The sequence below is a fragment of the Balaenoptera physalus genome (assembly GCF_965194825.1).
Source record: "Balaenoptera physalus genome assembly, chromosome: 2".
NCBI classification, from domain to species: domain Eukaryota; kingdom Metazoa; phylum Chordata; class Mammalia; order Artiodactyla; family Balaenopteridae; genus Balaenoptera; species Balaenoptera physalus.
Window position 1 is genome coordinate 29142691 of NC_138883.1, and position 13450 is coordinate 29156140.

Consider the following 13450-nt stretch of genomic DNA (forward strand, 5'->3'; position numbering starts at 1 on the left):
GTCAGGATTGAAAATCACTGGTGAGGATTAAATAATATTACTTGTGTAAAAAAAAAAAATTGTTACTTGGGTAAAGCCCGTCTTATAGTTCCTAGTTACTCCCTAACTTAAATTTCAATCCAGCAATTGACTAAACTTTTGGCATAGGTTCTAAGATTGCACCACCAGGTGTCAGTCTGACCATACAAGTTGGTTCCTGGAAGCTTCTGTTTACCTGTTCTCACAGTAACAGCCATGTACCATCCCCACAACCATTTGTTGAGTACCTGCTTGCCTTATGCCAGCTACAGTGCTAGTGCCCATGTGATTTCTAATCGTATGACAGGTAGGTAAGGTAGTTATTGCCTCTATCATGAGGAAGCAGAGGGTCAGAAAGATTCCGTGACTTGTACAGGATGCACAGTAAGCAGCAGAACTTAGATTCAAGCTTCATTCATTCATTCACTCATTCAAAAACACTGAACCTTACTATGCACAAGGTACTATACATGGAATTGTGGATCCAAAGGTGAACAAAGTATAGTTCTTATCTTCTGGAAGCTCATTTTATCCTTTACTTGTAGGTACATTTGGAAAAAAAAGGGGGGGGGCATCTCATTTTACAGTTATTCTTGGCCTCAGGCAAGCTATATCTAGAACTCAAATGCTATGTCCCTAAGAGGGTAGAATGGCCCTCATAGAATTTCCTGGGATGGCTGTTCCACTGTACCCAGCCATTATAAAAAAATAAAAAGAATTTGAGAGCCTATTAGTTATTTATGAAGCTAGGGACCACATCTGTTTTACCACTGTCTTATTTGCTTATTTACACCCTCAGCAGCAAACTATTAGCATAGAGTACGTGTCTAATTTTTAGTCAATGGATATTTACTGAATGAGTGAATGCCTAGTATTCTAAGCACTGCACATGAAGAGTCACAAGGGAAATGTTTAAAGAAGTCTGCACTGTATTCTGGTAAGCAGATTTGAATATTTCCTTCCAAAGGTTGTTCTAAAAAGCTCCAGTTGATTCATCCCTGAGGTGGGAAAGTCTCACAGATCTTGCAGAAGGTTCTAAATGAGCCAGGGGCCAGAGAATTATTATATTATTACATTTGATCAGTGGATCCAGAGTCTAATGGCTACTCTGGAGTTTGTTCCGTATCACAAAGATACCAGCTGTTATGTCTCTGAGTTGTCATTCACTAACCAAGCAGTTTGACAGTTAGGACCATAAGGATTACCAGGTTGAGACAGACCTATAGTCCATTTAATATTCTCTTACCTTGGACGAAAGGTTATTCAAGTAGTGGTTCTTAAACCTGGTTATGAATCAGAATCACTTGGTGGAGCTTTGCAAAAATAAAGTACAGATCCCTGGACCCTACTCCAACCTAATGAAGTGGAACCCCTGGAACTAGGAAAGGGATCTGGGACTCTGCAGTAGGACTGGGGTTGAAAAATGACTGGTTCATTCATGTATGGCTTTGCAATTCATAAATTTGCTCTAATCATTTCTGTATTCTGACTATATTCCCTCCCTGGATGAAGAGTTCCATGCATTTATTACCTACACCTTAAAGTATTCTTTTTTTTTTTTTACCAGTTCTCATCTTAACTCTACTGGAAGTTTGTCAATGATGTTATAATCCTAGGATTTGGGGATTTGAGAGCAGAGTTCATGTTGATCTTACCCATGCTGTTTGTGATACTATAGAGTTAGCTCAGCTCTCCCCCTAAAGCATGCCTAGCAGTCACATGCCCATTCTTGAGATTTTTCTTGGTTTACAAGCAGCTGTGGCTTTATTAAGTGATCCATTCCGCATCAGTTAGACAACCTTTGTCCACTTTGTGCAATAGCAGAAAAATAATATCTGTTCCTGTGATGATTGTGACCTGGGATTGTTACTGCTTAGGTCATTCAGGACAGGTAAGTACTTGTTGCAGGCTCAGGTTAAAGTCCTGTTATGAATCTAGTCAGCCTGTTAGCTTTGGAGACACCAGGAAGGGGAATATACTTTCACTTAAGAACTCAATCACTAACATGTCACTTTGGAATGACAATCTGGTTGGTTTGTGGAACAGAGACCAGAAGAGGTAGTGGGGCAGGAGCATTTATAGCAAAGTATACAAGGGAGTGACTAGAGAAGTAGAATACCAGGGTCACATACCTGTCAAATAGAATGAAAAAGGGTCTGGTTTAACCACTTCCTTAAAAAAAAAAAGGGCTAAGTGGTGGGAGATGGAGAGCCACAGTTGGGGTGATCATTTTGGAGTCTCCAAATATCCTTTGATAAGTCAGAGTTTCTAAGTAGCCTTACACATGTAAAAAAAGAGGAGAGGAGAGAGAGGGCTTAGGAGAGAGAGAGAGAGAGGGAGAAGTGTTACCAGGTCACAGCCTACACATCCCTCCACACAAATTAGACCTGGCCAGGATCTGTTGCACAGAAAACTTACTGATGCTTGGTTGGAAATTTGTAATACTCCAATGATGGGGATTTTTGGTTGTATTCCTTACAGACCTTGGCAATGAACATGTTCTCAACTGAGGTTATTAGAAAACAGATCTCCAGGGACTGGTCCACCCAAGATGAAAATACTGTGGCCTCTGATTCCAATACAGGGGCTCAAAGATGCTCCGGGTCCTCTATGAATCAACAATCAAAATAATAATAACTTTTCCTGGCATTTCTTTTCATCTAGAGATTTCAAAGCATTTCACAAACATCTGCCCATTCCTTGGGTAGCTGATTAAGCCACATCTCTGACAATCATCTTTTGCGTGGGGTCCTTCCATCAACTGATGGCTGAGCAGGAAATAGAGTGTGGGCCTCCTGATCCAAGACCTCACACTCAACACTCACTCCCTCTCTTTACTACCCAATCTGCAGCAATCTGTGCTCCCGTGGGGCATAGTTCTTCATAGGGCCTGTGTGTCAGATCTGCCTGCTTCTTTGCTGTCATCACTTCCCACTGACTGCATTTCTGATTCCCTGTGTCCTGGCAAGTGGGCTGTGCCTTGGTTGTTTGGAATGTGAGAACTGTTGGAGGATCTCTAGGGATTCTTCGTGTCTTGTCATCCTTCATCCCAATTCACAATTCCCCCACAATCTCAGGGCCATCAGAGTGCTGTGTCCTGTGGTGTGTCCTTCCTCCTTCTCTATTTCCATCCTCACTTCCCCTCTGCAGAAGAAGAGAAAACCACAGACCAAGAGCTTTTGAGGTAGGAAGGAATGGGAAGGAAAAGTTTTGTCTTTTCTCTCAGTTTATCCTCTTGTTCCCAAGGAGGAGGCCGAGACCATGAACAATGACCCCCAACGGGAGGATTAGCAGGATGAGTTTTTGCTTGCATCACTCATCCTGAGGGAGCTGAATTTTTTTGTTTTTTATCTGGAGCAGGAATGACTCAGTGCAGACCGTTGATGGGGAAATCCATCCCAGAGCCTGAGAGGGAAGTAGCAGAGGGCCACCACCAGCCCAGCATTTTAATTTAATTTTCAGACCACAACAGTTTCACTGAGTCAGAGGAAACTGAGTTCTCCCTCTCCCCACTGTTGGCAACTGAAGGAATGACCCTGTCTCTCTATGGGAGTCCAACAGAGACAGGCAATGAGATTTCAAATTCATAATGCAGGGAAGGCCCTGTACACACTGGTAGAAGGCTTTATTTAGTCATATCCCCCCACTGTGCTTTTACCTACTAATTACTGTAACCACTAGTGATCATTATATGATAATTAGCACATGCCTTTTTTTATAACTCTCATAGCACCACCCCAAAATAAATGATGGTGTAGAGTGGGAAGGCTGCTCCTAGAGACAACTCCTGACTCATTCATTCACTAAACATTTAGTGAGCTACTTTGGGTCAGGCCTCGTGCTAGGAGCTGTGAGCAGGATGGATGAGTTTCCTGGTATCATAATGCTGCAGGAGTGATAGGCACTATGCAAGTTTACACATGGGATGTGTGTATTCCACACAGAAGTGCAGTGTGTATAAGAGGGGCATCCAACCCAGTGGTGGCTGGGAGAGGAGGTGTCAGCAGGCTCCACTGTAGTAGTGACTTTGAAGGTGAGATCTGTAGGATGAGTAGCAGCCAGTAAATGGAATCTAACTTAGGGTAAACCTATACTATTGGTATAATTTCCCCAGAACATAGAGTTAAACCCAAAGCTGCCTCCTTATATCAACCCTCCAAAGTAACTCCCAGGCTCCTTCAAATACAGTGCCTCGGAGTCTGCTTCTGTACAGTGTGATGATACCTTGGGAAAGTGTGAAATTCTACACAAGTGGAAGATGTAATTATTGTATCCCATTAGAGAGACTATTTCAGGGAGGAAGATGGCACGAGGGAAATAGGTGTGAAAATCAGGTTCTTCTATTTCCACACCCAGGCTCAGTTCTCCGTGCCCTTGGGATGAGCTGGGTCTGCCTCAGGAAATATGTTTGTCTGCCTTCACTTGAGCAACAATATGCGTCTTATCAGCTGCTGCTCTGAGAAGACACTGATGTCCTTTTGCAGGAAACTAACAGGAAAAGAAAGAAAGCCTACCACTAAATACACTTCCTGAGGGCAAAATGAAATGGCTGTTGCTCTGGCTGCCTGTAGGAAAAGGCTGAATAAATAAACACACCATCCCTATTGTGTAGGCAGACTTCCTGGGGGCAAGTCCTCATCTCCTCAGCCCTTCTTTCCCTTCTATAATTGGCCATCCTGCAAAAAAGCAGACAGAGATCTTCTCTGGCTGCAGAGCGGTACTGAGCCTTATTTATAATTCTCCCCTTTCTCAAACACAGAGGAAACACAGAGTTAGAAGAAGAAGAGACAAGAGTGACAGGAAGAGGAACTTGATGTTGCTATACACCTCTCCTTTAACCTCACAGAACTTTCCCAGCAGCTTCTGCTTTGAGCCTTTCTGTGCACAAATCTGGAAACACCTGGGAACATGCCCAGAGGAGAAGGGACCAGAGCTGGTGCATCTCAGAAAATCAAGGGGCCTGTTTAAATCACAGCTGCACAGGTGACTTGATTTGTAGGCAGAGGTGTAACTGTTATTACCTGTGAGTATTTATTGAGCTCTAATGGTCTAGCACCACAGAAGAAACTGTTGGAGATGGTGACTCTGGATCAGGAAACAGCTCCAGTTGAAAAGATCCTAGGGTACTTCCTTGTGAGGATAGTTTCTTCTTCTGCCTGGAACACAGACCAGAGGAAAGAACATGTACAAATATAAAGAGAGGGAGGGAGGGAGGGAGGGAGAGAATATTTGAGTAGATACTCCTGGCCTGAAAAGATCAGATGAGGTGAGCTATGCACTTGGACCTTTGTTCTTCTATAATGTTTTCGGTTTAAAGATCATTTATATTTTAGGGGTATTTCCCTGCCATTTTTCTTATATAATAATCATGGGTGAGCCCTGAGAAATGACTCAAAGCCAAAATAATGGGGTTTCCTTGATTATAGTTCCTCATTTTCTCTGGCCACCAGCCAGCCCTCAATATCCTCCTCCCTTACAAGGAAGCCACTCAACGCAGCCCTGCTGGGTCACTCTAACCTTGTAGTGATCTTTCGTTCATGTTGCAAACTGGACTCTCCTCTTCCAACTTTCTAATTGCAAAATTTCTCTTTCTTCAGTCTCTTGATTCTGACTTCTCCCAATCCAGGTGTGCAATCCGCCTCTTGGGTGCCCTTACTCCATCCACGGAGCCTGGGTAGAATCCCCCTTTCTCTCATCCTCAGTTAACGACTGACAGCAGACTACACAGTGACCAGCTTCTTTTGAAAGGGACAAAAGTCACACAGCCAAGTCCTTGATCATTCTGGGCACACTCCCCTCTCTCTGGAACTTTAATGGATCCAGGCTCAGACTTCTGCATACTGGAAGGTGCTGCCATACTTAGCCCATCTTGCTTGTTTTGAGCATGCCTTTCTTAGTATAGCGCAGGCAGGAAATTAGACTGGATCATGGCTTTGTTGGTCATATTTTATGAGCCCCAAATCTAGAATTGTGTTCTGGCAAGTATAGGGTACACATGGATAAATGAGGCAAAACATTTGAAAATTAGACCATTCTGGAAGTTACTGTAATCATAGCATATCTTTCCACTAGCTTGGAGGGGCAACCAGATAGCATACACTCATATAACGTTAATAATAATTAATGGTTACTGAGAGCTTACTATGCATCAGGTCCTTCCTGAATTATGTAGATTATCTCATTTATTGCTCATAAAAGTTTCCTCCTAGTAGCTAGAAGGGAGAGAAAACCAATCATTACATACTCAATAATAACATTAATAGTAATAATAGTTATTGTATACACCAGGTACATAATATATGCCAGGCCCTGAATTGAACATATTCTCTCCCTTAATGTTTAAACAAAACCTACAAGTAGGTATTATTATTATTATTATACTAAGGTAGTCTGCTTCTAAAGTGACTCCAATGATCCCTCTTCTGGTATTTACATCCTTGTGTAATCCCCTTTCCTTGAGTGTGGGCTGGACCTAATGACTTGCTTTTAACTAATAGAATGTGGCAAGAATTTTGGGATGTCACTTCTGTGATTAGATTACAAAAGACTGTGACTTGCGTCTTTTTAGCAGTCTCACTCTTACTGGCCCTCTCTCTTGCCCTCTTGCTGGCTTGCTCTGATGAAGTAAGCTGCCATGTTTTGAGGTGCTCTATGGAGATATCCACAAGGCAAGGCACTGAGGGAAGTCCTGAGCTAATAGCTCATGAGGATCTAAGGCCTTAGCCTAAAGCTGTGAGCTAAGGAACCCTGCCAACAATGATATGACTGAGCTAGGATGCAGATTCATCCTAATTGAGCCTTTTTTTAAAAAAAATTAATTTATATCTTTGGCTGTGCCAGGTCTTAGTTGCAGCACGCAGGATCTTTGTTGCCGCGTGGGGGATCTTCGTTGTGACATGCAGGATCTTTAGTTGCGGCATGAGGGATCTAGTTCCCTGACCAGGGATTGAACCCGGGCCCCCTGCATTCAGAGCATGGAGTCTTAACCACTGGACCACAAGGGAAGTCCCCCAATTGAGCCTTGAGATGACTGCAGCCTTGTGAGACCCCCAGAGCCAGAGGACCCAGTTAAGCTGCATCAGGATTTCTGAACCACAGAAACAGAGATAATAATTACTGTTTTAAGCTACTAAGTTTTTGTGTAATTTGTTGTGCAGCAAGAGATAACTAATACATATCCCATTTTGTGGATGAAGGAACTGAAGTTTAGGTAGATGAATCAACTTTCCCAAAGTCACACAGCTACGAGTGGCAGAGCCAGGATCTCAACACATTTAGATTCAAGAGTCTGAGTTCAAGTCTACTTTCTTATGAGATTCCAAGTGATTAGAAAACTGGAGCTCTAGAAGGTATTCTACTCTCTGAAATCCTTGGAGTGTAGCCATGTTTCCAGGAAACTCTTTGTGTGTGTGTAAAACTGGGATGGACAAAAGTTTAAAAGTGCTTTGAGAGGCCCACTCCCTGCTGCAGAAGAATGGCTGGTCCACCCATAGATCTGGTGATAGTAACCAGGGGTTCCATTCAATAGCACAATGGCAGAGCTAAGAGCTGCAGCCCATCCATTTTACAAGCACTCAAGCCATCTTACCTATGCTATGCAAGGTGGGTAGAGGGGTACACACACTTTTCTTGAGGATGAAAATTCATGCATTGAGTAATGAGAAGGTATGGTGTGCTATTTCAAAATCACATGAGCTCTAGAATTGGAAAGCAAATGGTTCTGCCTGAGGGAACACCCTCTTCCACTGACTTTTTTTTTTTTTTTTTCTTCTTCCCTCCATGGAACAGAGCCTTGAACTTTGAAACCACAGTGCTTTGTTCCAGCATGGAAAGCAGCTTGGCACGTCCCTTTGTTGGAAGCTCCCCAGTTTGGGATGGCAAAAACATCTCCTTCCAGAAAATTTCCCTTTGTTTATCCAGAGCTTCATGCCAGTGGTCACCTTTATGAAATCAAATGAAGATGCACTCGATGGCTGGCTGCAGGAATCTATCCTTCCTTGTCAGCTTTGCCCTGGTGCAGAAGCAGCACCTGGGGATTTCCAGGTGGCAGGAGAACAATGATCCCATAGGGTAGCCTTCTGGCCCCATTCTCCTTTCAACCAGTGGCAGAGGCTGCGCTTGGTTGGTGCAGTTGTGCAACCTGGTGTAAAGTCCATAGCTGCGGAGGTGGGGGTAGGACTCTAAGCTGGCTCAGCACTCTGATTGTGGCCTCTTGACTCTTTCTCGATTTCATTACCCTCTTCTCTATGGGCCCTCTCTCTCTTTTTCTTTCTCTTTCTCTCTCTCTCTCAGTTCTCATTTCCTCTGTCTCTGTCTCTCTTTCTCTCTCTTTCCTCCCTTCTCTCCGATGCCTTCATCCCTGTCAACCTCCACCTTCAGGGGTCCCAAACTCAGGGAACCATCGCTTATCAAATATCATGGCTTTGCCCCTAACTGCTAGCAGCAGGCAGCTCTGGCCCTTGTCTGCTTACCTGAGTGATTTTCTTCTCCACCAGTTGTCTGTTTCTCGAATCCATTTGGAATTGTGTGTAGAAACCAGGGAGGAAAAAATCCAAAAACAAACAAACAAAAACCCCCCAAAGGAGCTTTTCCATAGTGAGATTGACTCCTGGACTAAAATAGAAATGAAAAGAGACTTAGATTCTGCTCCCTTGAAAAGTGATATGATGAAAAGAGAGGAGTAGCAAAGAAAAGAGAGCAAAAAGCACCAGCATACACTAGACCCCAAGGCAAACCATACCACTCAGATATTGGGACATCACTCTGAGTCCATCATTTTCCACTTAATCAGGATCTATAAAGGTTATTTTTGCCTGTAATATACCTGTCATCCTGGTCTTGCTCAAGTGGTTTTGCACAGATACCATCTGCACCACCTCCACAGCCAGCCACGCGACACAAAGCTGCAGACTCCCTGACCCCAGTGCTCTTGCTTTTTAAGAGGGGGCCTTGAGAGTGATGTAGAAGCACATAACACAGGAAAGAAAAGAGAAGCTGGATGGAGTAATTATGTTACAAGGTTACTTTGTGCACACAAAATCAAAACAAAAGTAAAACGTAGGGTTCAAGCATTAACTTTTCCAGCATGGGTTTCAATAACACAATAGCCTTCTGTTGGATCAAAGAATGTTCCTTAAAACCTTCCTTCTTTAAGGTTTTCTCTCTTCTTACTGCGTTGTACATGTTTATATTACATTTTTCTTTTCCTTTTTAAAATTTATTTATTTTTGGCTGTGTTGGGTCGTCACTGCTGCGCATGGGCTCTCTCTAGTTGTGGCGAGCGGGGGCTACTCTTCATTGTGGTGCATGGGCTTCTTATGGCAGTGGCTTCTCTTGTTGCAGAGCACAGGCTCTAGGCGTGCAGCCTTCAGTAGTTGTGGCACGTGGGCTCAGCAGTTGTGGCTCACGGGCTCTAGAGCGCAGGCTCAGTAGTTGTGGTGCACGGGTTTAGTTGCTTCGCGGCATGTGGGATCTTCCCAGACCAGGGTTGGAACCCGTGTCCCCTGCATTGGCAGGTGGACTCTTAACCACTGCACCACCAAGGAAGTCCCCATTTTTCTTCTTAACTGATTTTCGCAAGGAATGGGAGGGTAGGAGTATATATGTATGTATGAGCAAAAATATTTATAAATGCTTTTTTTCTTTTAGTGTATGAAATAGGAGGGGGACTTCCCTGGCGGTCCAGTGGTTAAGACTCTGCTCTTCCAGATGTGGCACATACATACAATGGAATATTACTCAGCCATAAAAGGAAATGAAATTGAGTTATTTGTAGTGAGGTGGATGGGCCTAGAGTCTGTCATACAGAGTGAAGTAAGTCAGAAAGAGAAAAACAAATACTGTATGCTAACACATACATATGGAATCTAAAAAAAAAAAAGGTTCTGAAGAACCTAGGGGCAGGACAGGAATAAAGACTCAGACATAGAGAATGGACTTGAGGACATGGGGAGGGGGAAGGGTAAGTTGGGACGAAGTGGGAGAGTGGCATGGACATATACACACTACCAAATGTAAAACAGATAGCTAGTGGGAAGCAGCCGCATAGCACAGGGAGATCAGCTCGGTGCTTTGTGACCACCTAGAGGGGTGGGATAGGGAGGGTGGGAGGGAGACACAAGAGGGAGGAGATATGGGGTTATATGTATAAGTATAGTTGATTCACTTTGTTATAAAGCAGAAACTAACACACCATTGTAAAGCAATTATACTCCAAAAAGATGTTTAAAAAAAAAAAAAAAAAGAGCCCAGTAAGGAGAGTCTCAGCAAGCACCTGGGCAGATGGACAGCCTTGAAGAGTTGCTGTACCCTCTCATGCATGGGAGCAACCAAATGATTTCTGTGTCCCCCAAGAGAAGCGGGGAAGTCACAGAGGGGCCCTCCAGACCTGAAGGAGTCATACAGCTGGGATCTAGGGACACCTCTGCAGCACCCTGCTTGGCTGATGTTCAAAGCCCAGTCCAAGTGACTGCCATCGCTGTGGGTGTCAGTGTGAGCAGACGGCACCAGGGACTATGCACCCCTCGCCCACTCCTTAAGTCCCCAAGAAAAGGAGGAAACAGAAATCCTCAAAGCCACTAATAGCATCTTCTCTATGCCAGGCACTTGTTCTAGGCACTTGTATTACAGTAATAAATAAAACATTAAAAAAAAAAAAAGACTCTGCTCTTCTACTGCAGGGGGCACAGGTTCGATCCCTGGTCAGGGAACTAAGATCCCACATGCCGTGTGGTGTGGCCAAAAAATAAAATAAACAAACAAATAAAATGAAATAGAAGGAATAGCTGACCTTGATGGCAATTTTCCTAGTTTTGTGATAGTAATTCTGTTCAGTTCCTGAACTTGGATGACAAGTCCTCTTAGTGAGGCTGGCCTAATTCTATGTTCTCTATGGCACATAGTCACTATGCCTGTGCAAGAGCCATTACTACCCAAAGTACCATAATAATGGCCATGTCCTCCTATGATGTTATTGCTTCCTATCTGCCAGGACATTAATTGCCTTCTAACTTGCTCTAAAATTGGTAGGTAGGACACACTGCCAAGACTAGAGAGAAGAAAGCTGCTGGTAATATATTAAAAAGCTGGGTAAAGGACGTACTGCTACCTCCTTCTTCTCATTGGAGCGTCTTCACATTTACATGTTACTTCTTTTGTTATGGGATGTTAGTTCAGGCTGGCCTTATGTCTTGGATTCCATCTTATCATGGTCAATGTCTGATCTTTCCTTCAATTGAATGATTCAGACATCTCTGAAGTTATTTTGGCTTTTCCACTTTCCTTTTACAGGCTTTTTATGAGTCATTGAATTGAAGGGGAGGTTATTTCTAAATTGGAAGGTGAGGATGAGAGAAGGGGGAGGAAAGTTCCGGAAAATAACTGGGAAAAGACACCTTATTGTTATGTAGAGTTACTGGAGGAATAATTTCCGCTTAGTTTGGTGATAGAGGTATGTAGTTTATTTAAACCTGACTAAAAATATATGTTAGAAAATAGACAATTTTTTTTTGGATAATGAACCATGCAGTTTTAAACTCCTTGTACCTTGCTGGAACAGAGTAGGAGGGTAAATAGAAGAGATATGGAACAAAGAGTTAGTGGGACTAAGAAAGGGGCAAAGTCCAGATTCTTGGTGCCACAGAAAGTCCCCTACCATTAAAGGGATGCTTAAGAGGGAAGTACCCTTGACCTGTCCCAGTCCATTCCTGAGTGTATGTTTCATGACCCACGGGTTTGTGTATGATAGGTGGAGTTGTGAGGAAGGTACATTTAAATCTGATTTAGAAATTGAAAGAATAATTAGGCCAGCATTTTGCTATTTAGGAGCAGGAAAAGGGGTGGAAATGAAAAAGAAACGCAAAAAACTAATGATGGATATATTTCTAGGAGCACAAGAGTTTTTATAGCAACACCAAATTTCTCAAAAGTGTCTACTGTGATTTGTACCCAAATGAGTAAAAATGCAATCATTTATTCTTGTGCATTGTGCCAATATGAGAAAGGAACTGCAGTCATTCAATGGTCCTAATTTAGACTGCTTAGGAAGAGGAGAGGTTTAGAAAAAAAGGCAAGTTTTTAAGTATCTGACACACAACTAGTAGGGCTATTTAAGAACTGCTGAGCATAAAAATCAAGTTGCGGGAGCCGAATTCTCTTGTCCAGAGCATCACAAGGGTAAAATATGGCCCACTTAGTCCAAACTTGCTGTTGGTTGCCTGGTCACTTCGCAGGAGCCAGCCAGGGGTGAGTCTGGAAGCTGGAGAACCCTCAACACGCCACTTCAATTTATTAACTGCAACCAAAGTGGACTGACCTCTTCAAAATAAACGGTTGTGCTTTGCCCTTTAGCATGGAGCCTTCTGGAAAGAACGTCAAGGAAATTGGGCATCTTAGGACCTCAAGAAGGGGAAATTTTAATCTGTATACTGCTTTTCTCTCAAGAGGTTGTAAATGATTTTTAAACACAATCTCTGATGTTGCTGTTTTGTAAGTACTACCCTCTGGGTAAGCTAGCAGTGATAAGCTTTTCCTTATAGGGAGGAAGTTGGAGGAAGGGACGAGTTTCCAGAGTCAACTCTACCACAAAGAGTTAACCCTTCCCCTCGGACGTGAGCGTCTGCCCCTTCCTTGCTTTCTACTGCGCAACCAAACTGTGCCCAAGCTCGAACCAACCATGGCGGTCACATCCTTTGCCAGTTGACTTAACAGACACTTTCGGCAGCCTATCAGAACTTTGAACTGCCCAACCATCAGCCAATTACAGCTAAAGCTTGGTCTAGGACGCTCCAGGTCCGGGAGGGGGGGTAATACCGGGTCAGGAAAAGGGGTGGTAAGGAAGCTTTGACGGACGGGTAAACTAAACCAATAAGAGCAGAGAGCTGCCGCCCCACTACCCAATGGAGAGATAGGAAGTGTGAAGCGGGGTGGGCCTGTTGTCATGGGGGAGGTGGTGGCGCTAGGTGGCTACTGGCGCCCGAGGTAGAGGCAGTGGCACTGGAGTTGGCCGGGGGCAGCGGCAGGTGAGTACCTGTAACGCTGACCTGAGGTCTGGGGGCAGTCGCGGGGCGGAAACTCCAGCTCGGCGCTCCCGAGGCGGAAGCCAGCGGAAGGGGGCCTGGACTGCGGGCCGGGTCGGGCCCCGGTCGGGGCCAGGGCGGGGGCGGCGGCGGCGGCGGCGGCGGCGGCGGCGGCGGCGGCGAGTTCGCACTGACTGGGCTGGTGGGAGAGCCGCCCGGCTCCTGGCGGCGGAGTTCGTGGTGGCAAGGTAGGCTGGGGCCGGACCCAAGCGGGTCAGGCCGGGAGGTCCCTTGGGACGCTTAGCTGCGCGGGTCTGGGGCACTGCCCGGCGTCCGGTGTGTGAGGGGTAGGTCCTTGGGGAGACGGGGGTGTCTGGGGTCCCAGAGAACGGGGTGACCCGGGGTGACCGGTTACG

General features: G+C 44.6%; 2 protein-coding genes across 12 annotated transcripts in view; both read left to right on the forward strand.

The window, feature by feature from the left end:
- The window catches only part of HEATR4 (HEAT repeat containing 4), a 231879-nt gene that overhangs the window by 95564 nt on the left and 122865 nt on the right, over positions 1-13450 (forward strand). The window lies entirely within an intron of this gene.
- NUMB (NUMB endocytic adaptor protein) overlaps positions 12907-13450 on the forward strand; it is a 181897-nt gene continuing 181353 nt past the window's right edge. For 8 of the 11 annotated variants that reach the window (XM_082451647.1, XM_082451656.1, XM_082451654.1 and 5 more), the window contains exon 1: positions 12907-13037. The gene's annotated coding sequence lies outside the window, so the exon portion shown is untranslated. Of the gene's footprint in view, positions 13038-13117; positions 13283-13450 lie in introns of those variants that run through there. The other 3 variants (XM_082451651.1, XM_082451653.1, XM_082451649.1) reach the window with 2 other exon arrangements.